The sequence below is a fragment of the Lithobates pipiens genome, unplaced genomic scaffold (genome assembly GCF_037356315.1).
Source record: "Lithobates pipiens isolate NorthernLeopardFrog02 unplaced genomic scaffold, aLitPip1_a1.2 Scaffold_18, whole genome shotgun sequence".
In the NCBI taxonomy this organism is placed as follows: Eukaryota; Metazoa; Chordata; class Amphibia; order Anura; family Ranidae; genus Lithobates; species Lithobates pipiens.
This window is the reverse complement of record NW_027507758.1, coordinates 298048591-298067574: the sequence shown is the minus strand read 5'-3', so window position 1 is coordinate 298067574 and position 18984 is coordinate 298048591. Positions and strand designations below refer to the sequence as shown.

Below are 18984 nucleotides of genomic sequence, written 5' to 3'. Positions count from 1 at the left end.
CAAGGTGCTTTGGGGGTGGGGGGGGCCCCGCAGGGCGCCCCCCCCTTCCCCAAAGCACCCACCCTCCATGTTGAGGGCATGGGGCCTAATAGTTCAGGAGGGGGGGGGCGCTCGCTTGTCCCCACCCCCTTTCCTGACCTGCCAGGCTGCGTGCTCGGATAAGGGTCTGGTATGAACGTTGGGGGGACCACCATGCTGTTTTTTCGGCGTAGTAGTTTCCCCTTAAAATCCATACCAGGCGTCGGGGCTCGCAAGATGTTAATCTCACCGGTAAAAGCGGCGTGATTGACTTCCTTTTCTAGTCCCGTCGTAACTCTTCTTGTTCAAAATGAACGGACTTTGGCCCGTGTGTGGGCAAGTCCATTCATTTGCAAGTCCGCCGTAACTCCGTCGGACCTAGTCTGCCGGAAAGTCTGGTCGTGTGTACAGGGCATAACTTGCATGACCTGGGTCGTAGACCAGTTGACTCAATCTTTATGGCGTAGTAGAAGACTAACGTGTGTTGTGCTATTGTTGTAAAATGAGTGACGGTAATCTGGAGCAGCGGATTAATATCACATTTTGCGTGAAGATTGGATAAAGTGCAAGTTAAACTTTAGCTCTGTTATACCAGGCTTATGGTGACCATTCCATGAAGAAATCAAGTGTTTTTGAATAGCATAAGCAGTTTAAAGAGGGGCAAAGGACAGATGCAAATGTAGACAGAGTCCAAATTCTTGTGTGCTCAGATCGAAGATTGAGTGTGCGAATGATGGCAGAAGAATTGAACATGAACAGGAAAACTGTGCAGCAGATTTTAACAGAGGATTTGGGAATGAGAAAGATTTCCACAAAGATGGTGCCTTGATTCTTGACAGAAGATCACAAAGAACGTTGTCTTCAAATTTCATCCAATCTTTTGAAGAATGCAGAGGTGTTTGACAATTTTTTTTTCCAGTCTGTTCCGGAATTACATTATCACACCTTTTATACCTCTTAGGTATTTTAGATATGGCCCATATCTAGGACAAGTATGTTTTTCTTGATGGCTTTACTACCTTTTACTTACATCTGAAGTTAAGCCATTGTTTTTTGGATGGGATTAGCAATGCAGCATCAAACAGATTAGCTAGCTGTAATGTATTCCATATCCTGCAGGGTGCTGGTTCATGTAAAAATTAATAATGCATGATACCGCCCAGAGTGGCAATCTTCCAGTGTTGCAAAGGTTAACGGTTGCAAACGTGAAGGATTTGCGGCACTTGCCTATCATTGTGCTCTGTAAATGGGCAGGGGAGATCCTGACATTCATCCACTCCTCCTGCATTCACAGAATGTGGTGCATTTAGGGACAATAATACGTCAATTGTGTAAATGGAATAGTGTGCAGGAAGAGGCAGACAAACTGCACAGGGCCTTCACATTGGCAGTTGCTGATGTTACACCTGCAGCATCGGACGATCATTGCTCTGAGCAGTATCTGTCAGCATGAAGGATTTTTACATGAAGCAGCAGCCTGAAGGATATGAGATACTCACCATTACAATTAACTAATGTGTTTGATGCTGTATCCTGGAAAAATAAAATAAAATGTACCAACCGTCAGCCTGTAAGAGTACACATTTAACTAAACAGACATTATACACATGGTAATGGTAAAATATAGCTTATTTAGGCTTGTTTAGGTTTATCTTACTGAAATCCAAGCCTTGATGGACCATTAGATATTTGTGTTGTGCAGGAAATGGTCTGGCCTGGCCTTGTGGCTAGCTTTATCGTTTTTTCCAAGTTGAGGAGTTGAAAGGCCAAATGGAGACCCTCAAGTGTGGACGAATGTAATAGTTAAGCAGGCCATACACAGTTTGAATCTGCAGAACTGGATAAGATTCTAACCATGTATGAACAGGCTTGGGTACAACCACCATCCTTCTGTTTTACCTGAAATTATCGCTAGCGGCTGCTATAGCCGCTAGCAATAATCACTGTCTTGGTCCAGCAGGAGGGATTTCCACATCAGGTCTTAGAATCCACTCCACTCTATGCTTTTGTGGCCAAGCTCAGATAAGTATCATCGGAAAGGCCACAAGATAAATCGGGAGCAATGTCTGTACCTACTGGAATGGGCCATGTAGGAGGATCTGCAGTAAAATGCTTGCTTTTGTCCAGTGCCTAGTGATTGAACAAAAAGTAGCCACAAGTGAGGAGCTTTGCTGAGTAGTTATATGGACCAGTATGATTTATGTGGCTTATTTACTGCTTTTTGTTCCAGTAGCTCTTATATTTTCAGGGGCATGCTAAAAACCAACATCTATACAAACACACCCCTCAAATTGTGCATAATGGCAATTTGAATAGAGCTCTGAACCTTTGCACATTTGTGTGTTAAAATATATCCAAGGTCAAACACTTTTTTTTTTTAGTTTTGGAGAAAGTAAGGAAGGTATAAAGATCCCCTCTCATTTTGAGTTGTTAACAGGACAGGAATAGAGGGGGAATCTTCCCCCTTGTGGCCACTTGTTCTAGTGACAAAAATAATTTTACACCTCCTTTGGAGAGATTTCCTCACTTCCTGTTGTGTCTACAGGGTGGGTAATAAAAAAAAAAAAAAAAAAAAAAAGGAATTCTCTTAAATAGCATACAGGAGGCACAAAGTAGGGGTGCTTTGTAAACAAATTACCCACGTGTAATGCATTGGCTTTTCCAGAGGTCCCTTATTAGAGCACTTGAACACCATCATTGGTGAATATGGTTGCACAGCTCAATTTTTTTTGTCAACTCTTTGTTTATAAGAAAGTACCAGGGTACAAAGGGTATACATGAAAATCACATCTAGTCAAGAATAACTGAACAAATCTTACAAAGGCCAGGGGCAGGTATACGTCTAACATAGAAAAGTGGTGCACTTGCATCGGCAACACCACTTTCCATAGCCAGGTGGCCTTCATAAGAAAAACCTGGTAAAAATAAATTGGAGGGAGGAAAAGGGAACAAGAAAAAAATGGAGGGAGGAAGAGGTTGTCCATTCCTCCTCCTATTGGGTCTCCTCAAAACAGTCATGTCCCCACCTGTGCGGCTAAAATAGTCTCCTCCAGCAGGGATATAGATTTGGATGCATAGGAAAGTCTGGCCAATTTTTTTTTAAATGTGTCCACTCAGCTTAATTTTTAATTATATCTTCTCTCGTGGTGTTTGCATTGCATAAATTAGACCAATCTATGTTTTACTGAAGGCTAGGTGTAACAGAACTTACTTGCGTCTGGGATGACATTTCTCCAGAGTAATGATTATGTTCACAAGTATTGATAAAAATAAACATGTTCATCTAATTAGGATCTTGCTAAACATTGGTAAATTAATGCAGATACGTAATAATCTGTGAAGATCATATCCTACTTAGACACATTTGCTCAAAGTCACGTTTGACTCTCTTCTTTAAAGGGAATTTGTTACCAGATTCAGTTTTTAGGCCCCGTTCATACACCTGAGATATTTGAAGCACAATTTGAAGCTCAACTAGAAGTACTTCAACACTCGGCCCTAGGATTTCCAATGTATTCAATGGTGCCATTTACACCTAATCATGGTGTTGCTTGAAGTTTATTGCTTGAAAAGGTATGAGAGACTTTTTTTTGGGAGACACGCTCTGGCCTCAGTTCAATGGGATTGCCTTAAAAATGTGCATTTTTTGCCTAGTAACTAGCTTTCCAAAGACTGGTAAAAGAAAACATAAACTCACAAGTCTGAAATGCAGGCATTTTGTAGCACAAAAAAAGATGTGCACAAAGATGCTAAGCATGGATGGGGACTTAAGCAAATGCTTGTTGCAGAGTAGAAAATTATTAATGCCAACAGTATTCCTATTTTTCTCATTCTTTTATTTTTATTAAGTTTTATTAAATGAAGGTTTAACAGGAATATAACACTTCAGGAGTGTTGGGGCCTGTTCACACTAAGGAAAATTGCAGGTAACACAGAAAGCAATAATTTGTACACATTTGTTTCTCTGCATTCCAAAGCTGTGTGATTTTATGCAACAAAGAAATGTATGTACATGTACACAAACACACCTCTGATCCACAGCAATTAGGTTAGCGGAAAAACATGCCTTAAAAAAAAAAAGACCTATGCAGAACAAAACATGCATGGAAATGCGCATAAGACCATGCAGAAGTGCAATTGACTGCAGGCACGTTTTTACATGTGCTGTAGTGTAAATGGGATCTTAGGTCCCAGTCTTTGCAGGCTGCCTGCTGAAATTGGTTTTCCTCTTTACCTATGTCATCAGGTTCCCAGCACAGCCTTCCACAGAAGCAAAGTGTAGGAGCATGTATACCAGGAGTGCCCAACCAGTGGCCCGCAACCTCCTGCTCTGGGATGGCAGGTTGTCTACCCGCCATGCCAGAGCATCAGTGTTGTGAATGAAGCCAGCTGTAGAGGAAGCAAGCAGCTGCAGAGCAGAGCCGCATAAGCCAATGCTTACTGTATAGCACCAGCTCCTGTCATAGGTGGAGTGATACCAAATGCACTCTGCCTGGGACAGCAAGTTTGTTACTAAAATCACATTGTATACATGGGCATATCTCTTCTGCAGTGGTTACTGGGCTGCTTTTAAACTGATCTGCAGGTGTAGTGCAGTGTACCTTCGGCTTATCTGCATTGAGCCATAGACTTCTGGTTTTACCTGTGGGTTTGGTGCACTTTCAGAAAGTGCATCATACCTGCAGGATATGATAGAATTCTATGGCAAAGTACAGCTAACCTGCAGGAAAGCCACAGGTGTGGGTAGACCACAGACGATCAGTGTAAAAGTAGCCTTAGGCCCCTTTAACATGATCTGTCTGACCCAATCGACCATCCATTCACCTCTATGGAGTAGCAGATGTAAACAGACTTGTGTCCGTTTTACACCTGCCTCCTTCCAATCCAATCTGCCTAAATAACGGAAAGTGGCTCTGTCCCCTAACATTTGATCAGATGAGAGGGCCCATAGAGTAGAGTGGGCTATGTCTGTGTCCGCTTTTCATACGTAGAGTGGACACAGAACTTTCATCTACTCATTGTGGCTCACGACTGGTTACTAAGTCGCTTAAGTGGCCCTTGCTCTTCAAAAGGTTGGGCACCCCTGATGTACACAGATCAGACAGCAGCAGGTGCTTTTCTACACCAGTACTAGCCATCAGCAGTGTCAGCTCCCATATTTCTATCTCCATAGATACACTTTAGGACATCTGCAGCATGTACTGAACTATGTAAAAATAATATATAAAATAGTACATCTCTGAAATCTTAGTATCTTAAAGCGTTTAACCCCCCCCCCCCCCCCAAAAAAAAAAGGCTCCTGCTCCTTTAAAGCATTTTATACAGCACATTTGCTTGTGCTGTGTCATTTGGCCCACTGGTAACACCTGTAATACCTGGCTGATCCTGTCAGTTTCTCCCCCCCCCCCCCCCCGTAAACTGACCATGTTCTATCATGGCTGCTGAGGCCTAACCCTGTGGTCAGTTTATGTGCCTCCGAAATCTGCAGCCCTCCTGTTGTTCTCTGTGCTATCGCCCTCCTCCTTCCTTGCCTGTCGGATCCTGTGACAGTGCTTGCCCCCGCAACTCCTGTTGCTCTCATAACACTTAAAATCTTACACAATCCTCCTTCTTTGCTAATGACAAGTGCTTCTGTCTGCGTGTTTTAAAAAAAAAAAAAAAAATCCTCCTTTACCGATTTTCATAGCGGCTCCCCGCGATCACGTGACCTGCCAATTCTCTCTCTCTTCTCTCATCCTTGCATCCTGGCTAAGGTCAGCTGGGGGACCTCGGGCCCGCTTGCTGCACTGTCAGCTGGGCAGAGGAGAGAGCTGGCAGGTCACATGATTGTGGGAAACCATGTGAAATACGGTAATAAGGCAGGAGCAACCTGTCATTAGGGAAGAAGGCGGATTGTGTAAAGTTGGCAAAATGGGTTAACAACCACTTTAATCTAGCTCATGATTGGCTTGTAGGGATAAGCTGAGGTATGTTTAGCCAACATGATGCTAGTGATGCCTTCATTATCCAGTTTTTCCTCGCCTAACTGCATTTATTTTTCTACATTGTTTCTGATGGTCAACTGAAGGTACCGTATGTGCTGTGCAGAGATCTTCATTGTATGGCTCTTTGCATTGAAGACCTTAAACTAACCAAACATAAAAAAAAACACTTAACTTTGATTTATTATTTTCTTACTACTAAAGCTACACTTATGTAATCTTTAGCAGATTGTATGTGCCAACTTTGATGTCAAACGTAATCAACATTCTGGTATGGGTGTTTTTAGGGAACTTGTTTTACTGCTGTCATTGTCATCTTATCGGGTGGCTATTTATTTAAAAGCATACAAATCATGGAGGCGTGGCCTGACACGGCATGGAGTAGGATGTACTCCTGCCGAGCTCTGTCCATTACTCCTGCATTTAAGCTAATCTTGTGACCCTGTGGCAACCTGATCGTACGTACTCAGACCACCTGTGAAGGACCCCTCATCCTGCAGACATTTCCCCATCGAAAGCTCAGCTGCACATGAGGAGAAGGACTCGGCTGGGGACACACGCAGGCTCCTCAAGGCGATTACTTTTTGCAGAACCTCCCTCACTACTCAGAGTGTCTCTCATGAAATACCTAGGTGTACATGTACCTAGGTTCCCAGCTGATTACATCTTGCTCAATGTGAAACCTCTCTTTACCCTAATTAAATCCAAAATGCAAACTTGGGTTTGCCTACCTCTGGGTGTCAGGGGACACATTAATCTAATAAAAATGAAACTGCTACCTAAAATATTGTACATTCTTTGGAACACCCTGGCCTATTTACCTTTGAAGTACTTTAAAACCCTGGAGGCTCTCCTCAAACCATTTGTCTGGGGAACTAATAAACACAAACTCGCCTGGCGGATTCTCAAGAATCCTACTGACCGGGGTGGAACGGACCTTCCGGATTTCGACTTCTATTATATTGCTTCCCAGTTATCCCAATTATTCCACATCGATAATAAGACAGAGAGAGATTTGGCACTTTTTTGTGCCTGCATTGGGTGAAACGTTCCTCAGACCCTCTATGTGCAATTGCGGTGGGATCCGGGGGTGCCAGACCTAAAGGGGATAGCAAGACCTTATTGTATCACTATAGACGCATATGGGCCATCTCCACCAATAAATTGGGGATTCTTCCACTTAATGACTTCACCCCTATTTGGCACAATGGGTTACTCCCTGAATTCCTATGGATTCCTGAGCCGGAGATCTTGGGCTCCCAGGGAATTTACTGTTTGCACCACATGCTCTTGGATGGGGAACTGAAACACTTTAATACCCTTCATAGTGAATTCATGCTCCCAAACTGTGTTTTTCAGATTCTTACAGGTACGCCATGCCATACAATCCCAGCTCCCTCAGTCCCACCCACAGTCTTCCTCTAAGGCTATCATGGCAGTAGTTAAAAGCACAGACCCCCAAAAGCTAATCTCCACCTTCTATAATATGCTATTACCCCATCTTCCACCAAATTAGCGTATTACATTAAATCATGCTGGGAGAGGGAGGTGGGTCACATACAGGATGAAGAAATTAGTGAGGCCCTGGATTTTTGTAAAGCCATATCCCCCAAACTATCTGATAGAATCTTCCAAATATTTATCCAGCACTGTGCCTACCTCACCCCTCTTAGCTAAATATAAGAGGGGATACTCCACGACCTGCTCCATGTGCCACTAAGAGACAGGCACATTCTTCCATCTCATATGGGCATGCCCACTTATACAGGGATTCTAGAAACCGGTCGTGGACTTACTACACGATACTATGGGCTCTCCGCTTGCTCTAGACAATGTATACTAGGGATATTCCCGGATTCGGAAATCAATAGATTCACAAGGATATTCCTACATGAAATGCTATTTTCAGCCAGGAAAACTATTGCTAAGCAATGGATGACGCCCCCCAGTTTCATTGACTGGAAGTAGACGTGAACAACACCTTGCCCTATAAGAAATGCATTTTATATATATATATAAAACAGAGGGTGCCCAGTCAAGTACAATAAAATTTGGGACCAGTGGCTTAGGCCCTCCAGAGATGTCACCTGCTACTAACAATAGATCTGTCAAGTAGTCTCTAGGCAGGTATTGCCAGCTGTACCCTGCTTGCAGCATGACAGCTTATGAAATTTGTTTTGTATCTAGCCTGTATACTATTTTTCCACATGTGATAACTGTATTGCCTTAAAAATATTCAAGATTATGTTGTATATGTAAATTGTTTAAAAAAAAAAAAAAAAAAAACTTTTTGGGGGAAAAAAAAAGCATACAAGTCAGAAACATTCTGTCCTGACCTATAGCGTGTGATGGAAAAGCAAATCCATATGCATAAAATATTGAATATGTTAGTCTAAAGAAGAAGAGAATCACTTGACACATTATTATACAGGATTTATATAGCGCCAACAGTTTGCGCAGCGCCTTACTACATGAAGGCAGACAGTACAGTTACAATATATTTTAATTAGATACAGAAGGAATCAGAGGGCCTTGCCCATTAGAGCTAGCAATTTAGGAGGGAGGGTCAAGTGATACAAAAAGTAATAGGAGGCATTCATTCATAAGGGGTTGTAAGCTTCGTGTTTTTTCACCTTAATGCAGCCTATGTATTAAGGTGAAAAAACACCTTGCACTCTCCGGCCCCCAGAGCCCCTTCTTTACTTACCTGAGCCCCGAATCTCCCTGGGCGCGATCCTGCATTGCTTTCCCCAGCTCTTTCTTGTGAGCTCTTCATTGGATGATTGATAGCAGCGCAGCAATTGGCTCCCACGGCTGTCAATCAAATCAATGACGCTGCGCGCCGGAGGTGTGGCCGAGGGATTCAGTCGGCGGCTATTGTCGCCGACTTTATCACACGGAAGCGCGCCCGCAAGCTAACCCCCTTGGGAAAGCACTTCCCAGAGTGGGGTTGGCTCTTGTGGGGAGGAGCCGAGACAGCCACAGAGGGACCCCAGAAGACGAGGATTGAGGCCACTCTGTGCAAAATGAACTGCACAGTGGAGGTAGGTATATGTTTATTCTTTAAAAAAAAAAAAAAAAATTAAACCTTTACAACCCCTTTAAGGCTCAGAAACCCCCTGATGCGTGGCTATTTTAAAGACATCAAAATGGACTATACAATATCAGGGACTTTATTTTTATGTAAATTCATAAAACACCTGTGAATATTTTGTAGAGCTTTGTATGTTCCACTGCTTTGGCAGTTGTAGCTGGGTGACATTTGTATCTTTGATTTGCAGATGTGAATACCTCTTCACTGAATGAAGGAATTTGAGATATTTGTGACTAATAGGTTAAAAATAGGTATTTGGTGCAATAAAGTATTTGCTCAAATTCTTTTAGGTAAAATGTCTGGGGAACGAAGACAGCTTGATTACTTTTGTAGAATTTCCGGGGCTAATCATATGAAAAGACTTAAGCAAGAAATTCTTAACCTTTGCCTTGCATGATTTTATTGCATTACAGCACATACATTTAAACAGGTAAGCTGAGATTCCTTTGTTACAGCAAGAAAGCATAAAATTGTTAGATGGGGGACCAGGTTTGGGAGCTCTTAAAGAAAATCCCACCAGAGGAGATCCTGTGGGATTTAGAGCCAGTAGGTACTTTAGTCCATTACACCCCAAACAACTTCCACAACACACCTATGTTACAGTGTACCACTATCTGTTGTGTAACCAACGTGCAGCAAGTACTATATTAAATCTGTTGTGATGCATTTTGCATAAGCTGCCTTAGCGCAATGCACAGCATATTACCACACAACGTGCATGAACAATGAATGGGCCCCTAAAGTGTAATTCCTGCCCAACACTAACTATGCTTAAAATGTTCCCTCCCCCTCCTGCTTCCTATCATGCCTAATCTGTATAAAAAAAGATCCGTATAATTACCTTTTTTCAGTCTGCTGCGGTCTAGCTATGTGACCCTGCAGCTGTGTCAGTGAGCACTGGCTGCAGGGGAGAGGAGGAAGCACCAACAACAGCTGGGCCATGGGTGCCTGCCTATGAGTGACGTCATGGTTCCAGGAATTCACAGGCATTGTTGATCACTCCCTGAGACAGGAGAGCTGGAGTTGACTGTGCGCGAAACAGATTCAAATACATGTAAGTATATAGGGAGCAGGTGCAGGAAGGGGACATTTTTAAGAATAGTTCGTGTTAGGCAGGCATTCCGCTTTAAGCCGAGCTCCAGACAGATATAGCCAGCACCATTTAATAAAGTTAAAGTGGCTGTAAAGGCAGAAGGTTATTTACCTTACTGAATTCTCTACAGTAAGGTAAAAAACCTTCTGCATGCAGCTCCCCCTAAATGCATACTATCTTGAGACACTGATTGGCTCACATTGTTGTCAATCAGAGCCAGTAATGAGGGAGTGAGGGGTGGAGACGAGCCCCGCTCTGTGTGTCTCATGAACACATAAAGCTGGATCTGGAGCAAGCATGCCCAAGTGCCCCCTTTGCAAGCGACTTGCTGTTGGGGCACTCGCCAAGAGAGAAGGAGCCAGAACCACCAGCAGGGGATCCGATTAGTGGAGATGCTCTGGGCAAAATCATTATACAGAACAGGTAAGTATGACATGTTTGTTATTTCCTTTACAATCCCTTTAAGTATACCTTAAAGATGAAGTAAACCCTGATGGTTTTTACTTCCTCTTTATTTCTCTGCAAAGGCAAAGCATAATGGGCTACTATGCATCGCATAGTAGCCCATTATTTGTTACTTAACTGAAACTGAAGCCTGCGATATCACCGCTGTCCCCACTAGCAGCGAGCATCCATCTTCACCCCTCTTCCTTCCCGGGGCCACGAACTCCATGCATGCGGGAGCTGCCAATCACGGCATGACCCCCTTTAGAAATGGCACGATCTGCCCTTTCTAAAGTGCGCATGCGCCGTAGACATCGGTGCACGGCTTTATTGTAAATATCTCCTAAACCGTGGCAGTTTAGGAGATATTTTAAGCACTTACAGGTATAGTTTTACCTGTAGGTAAAAGTGGTTGTACATGCTCACAGGAGGAGGAACAGGGAGCAAATAAAAGTATATAAAGATTAGTTCATAATTCTTTTGCTACTCCTAAACTGTCCAATTACAGGATAGGGGCACGGCGGTGTTTGTTACGGCAATAGACAAAGGTCAGGATACCAATTTTATCAGCAATCATTTGGCAGCTGAAACAAAGTAGATGTTTGCTTGGAGCTCTTCATAGAAGTTTGTGTTAAATGTGAAAGGTATTTTTTTTGTTGTGTGTTCTATATTAGAGCTGCATGATTCTGGCTAAAATGAGAATTATGTTTTTTTTTGCTTAGAATAAATAAAATAAAATAAATTCTCGTGGGTTAACACCATCTTTCACATACAAGAAAATGGGCTAACTTTACTGTTTTTAGTCTTTAATTTAATTAAAGTGTATTTTTAAAAATTGCATTTGAAAGATCGCTGCACAAATACAGCGTGACATAAAATATTGCAACAACCACCATTTTATTCTCTAGGGGTCTTTGCTAAAAAAAAAAGTGTGTGTGTGTGAGATTATATATATATATATATATATATATATATATATATATATATATATATATATATATATATATATATATATATATATATATATATATATATATATATATATATATATATATAATTTTTGGGGGTTCTAAGCAATTTTCTAGCAAAAATAAATACAGATTTTTAACTTGTAAGCAACAAATGTCCAGAAAAGGTTTAGTCTTTAAGTGGTTACGCTGACCTTATTTACAGACAGAAGTTTATCCCTTTGATCTAAAAGAGCCAAATGTTACAATGTTTCTCTTTAGCGATGTTGTGAGAAACTTAGCAGGCTGCCTGTTTTTTTTTGTTTTGTTTTTTGGACAGCTGTCTGCTTGAGCAGAGAACTCTCTGCATTGATTTGAAGAAATACTTTTTTTCAAATTGGGAGGGGGTAGAATCGCAATCTCGATTCTTTAACAATTAATCGTGCAGCTCTATATACATATAAAATCTGAATTTTACTTCTTATCACCATAGAATAAATAGCGGCACTGTAATATAACTAAACCACTAATGTCATGTGTACACAGTGACTTCCTATATTGCCTAAATAATGTGCGACACATGATTTTTAAAGCATTCGCTACATATCTTAAAGTATCATATTAAGTGATAAGAATATATAAAGATCAAAAAACATCAAACAAATATCAAAAGCAACACACTTCCTGTGAAGACTGTGAGCGACTCAAAATTTAAAAATATAAAAATGAATGAGAAAATAAATGAATAAGTGTCTATTTATTTTTTCATTAATTTTTATGTTTTTTCATTTTAACTTTCATTTGAGTCGCTCACAGTCTTCACAGGAAGTGTGTTGCTTTTGATATTTGTTTTTTGATCTTTATATATTCTTATCACTTAATATGAGTCACTTTTTGAGATATGTAGTGAATGCTTAAAAAATCACGTGTTGCACATTATTTAGGTAATATAGGAGGTCACTGTGTACACATCACATTAGTGGTTTGGTTATATTAGAGCGCCGCTATTTATTCTATGGTGATAAGAAGTAGAAATTCAGATATATGTTTGGTGTGTTGTAGGCGGCCGTTTTAGTTTTTCATATATCTATAAGCGCAGTGGGGTTAACACGAGTTGGAGGGCAGATAATTGTGGACCATCAGATTTGCAGTATATATTATATACTCTTACTTTATATACCTCCCTGAATGCCAGATCCTCCCCTGTGTTGTATGTTTGAAGTTATTGTGCTCACTACTGTCTCATCCTGCTAGAGTCACTGGGTTTAAACTATCTAGTGCACAGTGAGTTTAATTTTAATGTAGTTACACTCAGAAAATGCCTAGCAACCAAATAAAAGACATTACGTATTCTGTCAGTAGCATAGGGATTTTACTGAAAATCTTTTGGCTTGAGTGAACATCTTTGTTTACATATAAAATCATAAGGATTATATAGGATCACATTGTCTTTGCTTCAAAAATGAGTCAAATATGCAATCTGTATTAGTCATTAGCTATATAAAATAAGGCAAAGCTGTTTAACCCAACATTATAGAAATGTTTGAGTTGTAATCTATAGAGGTTATGACCACAGATTGTAATTTATAGAGGCTATGGCCATACATTAAAAGGACTTACGGTACTATGGGAAATGATTTATCTCACCAGATAAAACACGCTGACCATTCCTGGAAATTAAAACAAGTACAGTATGTAAAAGAAATTGACTTAAGCATTAAAAGGTATCTGTGATGGAAGCATTTATCTGCGTCAAGTGTTTTTTCTGCTCAAAAGCTCCCTTCCTGAATGCACTGGTGATGTTTTTTTTCCAGCTTTTTTTTAAATATGCCTCTAAATGTGCATGAACACAAAGGCTAACATGGATGTGCCTTTACAGGCTGAAAATAAAAACATCAAATGCCCGCAAAAGTAGCGTTTAAGCCCTGCGTGCATGTCAGCTCATGCAACATAGGGAGATTTAACAAAATGGAGCACACAGAATTGGGTGCAGATGTGCATAGTAACTAGTCAGTTGCCTAACACTGGTGCCTGTCTCAGAGACTTTCTTGGCAGTACTGCTCAGATGGAGTGTATGATTTTGTACTGTATTGTAGCCTAGTACTTTATTCTACATCAAAAGCCTACAACTGTCAGAAGAGCAAACATGTTCTCTGTGCAAGCTTTGCTACAAAGTCACAGAACAGTAACTATTGTTCCAACCAACTGTTAAAAATTTGTAGGCGTTGCAAACAATATAAAGTGCAGCTCATTATCGAATACTTGATTAGAAATGCTTAAATTGTGTTTCCACTTTTGCAGTCAAATTGGTATAACGGATACTTTATTTTTGGTAGCTGTTCCCATTGTTTTAGCATAGTTAAAAAAAATAAAAATAAATGCTGGTTAACTTTTTAAGCACGTTTTAGGTGCTTAAAAATCCTATCAAGCTTTCTTTTCTTCACTAAGCTCTGGGGAGAAATTGATACAACTGCACTTGCAAAGTGCACAGTCTATTTCCGTTTTGTAAATCAACCCAAGTCTCTTTTATCAAAGAGTTAAAAATTGTTTCACGTTGTCCACATGACACTGTGAAACTGTAAAGAAACGCTTGCAATCTGCCATGATACCTTGTCCTCCGAAACATCTAAATGGTAAGAAATATTTAATAATGTTTTTTTGTTTTGTTTTTTTGTGTGTGAATGGGAACAAATGACAGGCAATATTGTGGAGTTTTCTCAAAGTTGACTGCAAAAATGGAAATCTACTTTAACTCGTATATGTGACTGCAGGACAAGAATACCCCATTGAATACCCCCTAGGGCAATAGCACTCAACTAAAGCTTATGTGTCACCAGTGCAGCTAGCGGGATCTGACAAAGACAAACAGTGAAGCAATCCCACCTTTATCAAGACGCTGAATTATTAATATATATGCAGCTTATAAAAAGCCTTTGTTAATTGTATGTTGTTTCCTGTATTCTATCCCCCATACCATCTGTCAGTTATGTGTGTTTCATAAATATTACTAGACTTCACCAATGGGATACTGCTTGTTTTTCTTGCTTCCCAGACACCCTAGTGTTGCTTTGCTCATTAACCTACTATGGTAAAAAAATGTAGGCCTTTCACATATAAGTGACTTTATATACAGTATTATATACTCAGTGCTGGACAATCAGACTTCTGTTAGACTGTCTATTATAATACTTGGTCAACGGTGAGCTTTAGAAAGTAGAGGTAGACCAGATGCTTGACCTGTAGATCCACTATGTGCTATTGAATAACTCCAGGAAAAACTTTTCCCCATGCATTGGGGTTGTGCCTGCACCGCATGGGTTAATTGCTTGTTTTTGTCTAGGGGGGAGGAGAGCAGAGATATACCTACCTAATCAGTGTATCCTCAGAGCACAAGACCAGTCCCCATTGCTCCGCATACTAGCGCATGGACTGTTCCTGGCATCATCACGCTCATAGGCCTTAATGTGAGGGCAGCAGGAATAGCCCACCGCTGGAAGCGGAGAGCGTTATTTTCTGAAGGATCGGACAAGTATAGTTTTCCTTGCGCCCCTGGACAAAATGAGAAGGTAACCCATGCTGTGTGGGCACAGCCCCACTGCATGGAAAAACAACAAATTTGCCCAGAGTTCTTTAAGTATATTCTACTTAAAACCACTTGCTGACCAGCCCATATATAATAAAAAAAAAAGTAATTTACTTGATGTTTAAAACCGGTGCAATGGCAGTAGGTAGCTGGCAAAACCCCAGTATAATTTTACTATGGTTTATTCCCTGTCCGATAAGTGGTCCCACAGGCTCACTTTTAGAGGCAGAGGGAGAGGTGCCCCCTCCTGCCGCTTCCTGGTTGTTTTTCGGGATTACTGGAGCCGTCGGTAATGCCCGGAAGAGATCCAATGCGGCCGTTTGCTGGGCAGCAAGTCAAGTGAGGGCAAGATGGCTCCCACTCGGCTCTATGCCATGAAGGCCCGGAGCGACCTCCCTATGTTCCTTCTGGTTCATGGGCATAAACGCATTATGTTTGTTTTTGTTTAACTGCTTGAGATCCACGCTATAGCTGAATGACGGCTACAGCGCGGACCTGCTTTGCCGGGACAACGTCTATTGACGTCGTCCCGTGCATGAACGACCTGCGCGCCCCCTGAGGGGCGCACGCGCGGCGCGCTCTGTGATCAGCGAGTCTGAGACTCGCCTGATCATAGAACGGAGCAAGGGGTCGATCCCGACCCCTTACCACGTGATCAGCTGTCAGCCAATGACAGCTGATCATGTGTTCACAACAGAGACGGTAAGCGGCTATTTTTCCTCCTCGCGTTGACAGCGCGAGGAGAAGAAAAAAAAGCCGATCACCAGCGGCCATGAGAGGGACTTCAGTCCCAATCACGGCAAAGTCATCAGTGCCAACCTGCCCCCTGCCAGTGCAACCTAATTAAAGTAAAAGTGCCACCCATCAGTACCACCCCTTAGTGCCCATAGTGCCACCTATCAGTGCCCACAGTGCCACCTATCAGTGCCCACAATCTGCCTCAACAGTGCTGCACCTCATATGCCACATATCTGTGCCCATCAGTGTCATCTACCAGTGCCACCTATCAGTGCCCATCAGTCCCATCTATCAGTGGTACCTATCCGTGCCATCTTATCTGTGCCCATCTTTGCCCATCAGTGCCGCCTTATCTGTGCCCATCAGTACTGCCTTATCTGTGCCTATCAGTGCCCACCAGTGCAGCCTATCAGTGCCGTGTCATCAGCGCATTTCAAAGAAGGAGAAGAATTACCTGTTTGCAAAATTTTATAACAAACTATTAAACATGATTTTTTTTGCATCTTTTTTTGTTTAGCAAAAAATAAAACTCCCAGCTGTAATTAAATACCACCAAAAGAAAGCTCTATTTGTGGGGGAAAAAAATGATAAAAATTTCATTTGGGTACGGTGTTGCATGACCGCGCAAGTGCATCAGTGCTGAAAGCTGAAAATTGGTCTGGGCAGGAGGGGGGTTTAAGTGCCCAGTAAGCAAGTGGTTAAGTCAAAATGTCCAAAAAAACATTTTTTTCCTTTTGATTATTAAAGTATATTTTTTTCCAAAAAAATTGCGTTTGAAAAACCGCTGCACAAATACATTGTAACATAAAATATTGCAACGATTCCCATTTTATTCTCTAGAGTCTCTACTAAATAAATAAATTATATATATATATATATATATATATATATATATATATATATATATATATATATATATGTGTGTGTGTGTGTGTATGTCTAGCAAAAGAGACGGATTTTAACTAGTAAACAAAAAGTTCCAGAAAAGGCCTGGTCAGCAAGTGGTTAATGCTCACTTTTTACTGATGCATACCAGTCCTTGGGTATAAACTTTCCTTTTTATAATTTCATCCACAAAAAAATGAGTTCACAGTGCCACTGACCTCAAAAAGCAAGATGATCATTTGAACTGACCAGAATTTGTTAATGTTGCTTAGGTATTGGTGTAATATGTTTTTTACTTTGCCTTATTATTGTGCTGTATCCTATTTTTGAAATGTGTGTCATGTCATTAACATTGGCAACTGGCTGTTTATGTAAATCACATGTTCAGGTTTAGTACATTCTACAGTTACAGCTGCTCAAGGGTTTGCAGAACATTGAACAACAATGAATTAATAATTAACTTACAGTTTAACATTTTGTAATCCTTTTTTTTTTTAATGATTCTACATTGACTTTATTGTAAATGGCAAGAGGGGACTGTAAAATAACATTTGTTTGAATAAAAGTAATTCTAATTAAAAACTCTGTAAATTTCCAAAGTGTAGCTGGGGGAAAAAAAGGCTTAAAGTGGTTAAAAACCTCAGACATAAAATATAAACAAAGCATATACCTTAATAGTGTGTACTTATCTAAATCCAGAGCACTAAGTGTCATCTCTGTCTGTTGCCCCATTCCTCTGCTATCTGCATGAATCAGTTCTGATTGCTTTTCCCGGAAACCAAAAGAAAAAATGCTATTGGAGGGATCTCCAGCACACTCCCTGTGATTGACGCCATCAGCTTTGTACCTGTGTGCTGAAAGGGAGTGTGTGCCCCTTCCCTCCAATCAGCTCCGACTTCTTCTCACTGAGATATTCAGTGTGTAATTTCAGGTGCCCATCCTCTTTCTTTCTGACAGTTCACACATGCTTTAGAAATTCTGCACTTTGAATGGATGTAGAGAAGAGAAAACTGCAATGCAGGAACAACTTATATAGGGAGATTTATTTCATCTCTGTATCATCTGAGGCCAATCACTTCACTGGGTATATGTGAGGGATTACAACCACTTTTTATAAGTATAGCCAAAGCTTTTTTTTAGTTTTGGATAGAGTAGGGAAAATTGTTTTTATTTGTATTAGGTTATTTGTTGCTGCCTGTGTCCGGAAATTTTCTCTTCACTTTCTGCCCTTGAAAGGCAATGGGAAATTGAATATTGTATTTATTCTAATAGGGAAAGAGACAGGAAAACCCATCATTTTGTGGAGACTTCCCCTATTGGAATGAATATACAGTATATAATATATAAGGGGTTGCACACATTAATGGCACTATAAAATAAATATTGGATGGTATACACTCAACTCCAGCTATGGTGAAAAAGCTAACATTTTGAATTTCCTCTGATTTTCTATTTTATGGACAATGGTCACCAAGACAAATAAAAAGAGTACATCTCCCCAGTGAGGACATGGACAGAAATAAAATCTTAAAGGATCTAATCCTTCCCCGCTCCATCCAAAATAAAAAGGTTTTGTGTGTACGTAAACTTTAAGAGACCCTGTCAACAGACCATACATTTCACCAAAAATCTTCCCATAAAATTATATATTTTTATTTAATGTAATTTATCTGTTATTTGCCAATTAACATCTTCCTTGTGTATACCTCCAAAAGCCCTGAGACTTCTCTTGGGTGCTGCCATTTTGAATGTGATGTCAGCAGCCCAAGCAGACTCAGAGCTGCCACTCAATTTTTTTTATATCTCCATTACTATTCTGCCAGCTGCTATGTGTTTTGTAGAGAGGCAAGGGGAGTGGGAGAGGAGCTGGGGCAGCACAGACAGTATTTAGCTAGTCCCAGAAGAGTAGGCTATACAGTGCAAGGAAGAAGGGTCTGTGCTAGAGAATTGACTCTTCTGAAGTAGCCAAGTTTGCTAGCAAGTTCAGAAGCACATTGCAAGTCAATAGATGACTGTTTATGAAAAAAGTCTTGGAAAGGTCAGGAGTGATGAAACCTGTTGGGAGGAGAAAGCTGAGCACACAGCATAGGAGATCACAGTGCACCAGGGACAAGTGCTATAACAGAACAACATCAAGACTAGGGGGCGGGAGATGCCAGCCGTTGAGTGTTTCTTCGGAGTAGCAGGAGAATTTCTGACAC

The 18984-nt window shown here is 40.9% G+C and overlaps 1 protein-coding gene across 2 annotated transcripts in view; it reads left to right on the top strand.

The window, feature by feature from the left end:
- The window catches only part of CRYBG1 (crystallin beta-gamma domain containing 1), a 333633-nt gene that overhangs the window by 181213 nt on the left and 133436 nt on the right, over window positions 1-18984 (top strand). The gene's annotated exons all lie outside the window — the stretch shown is intronic.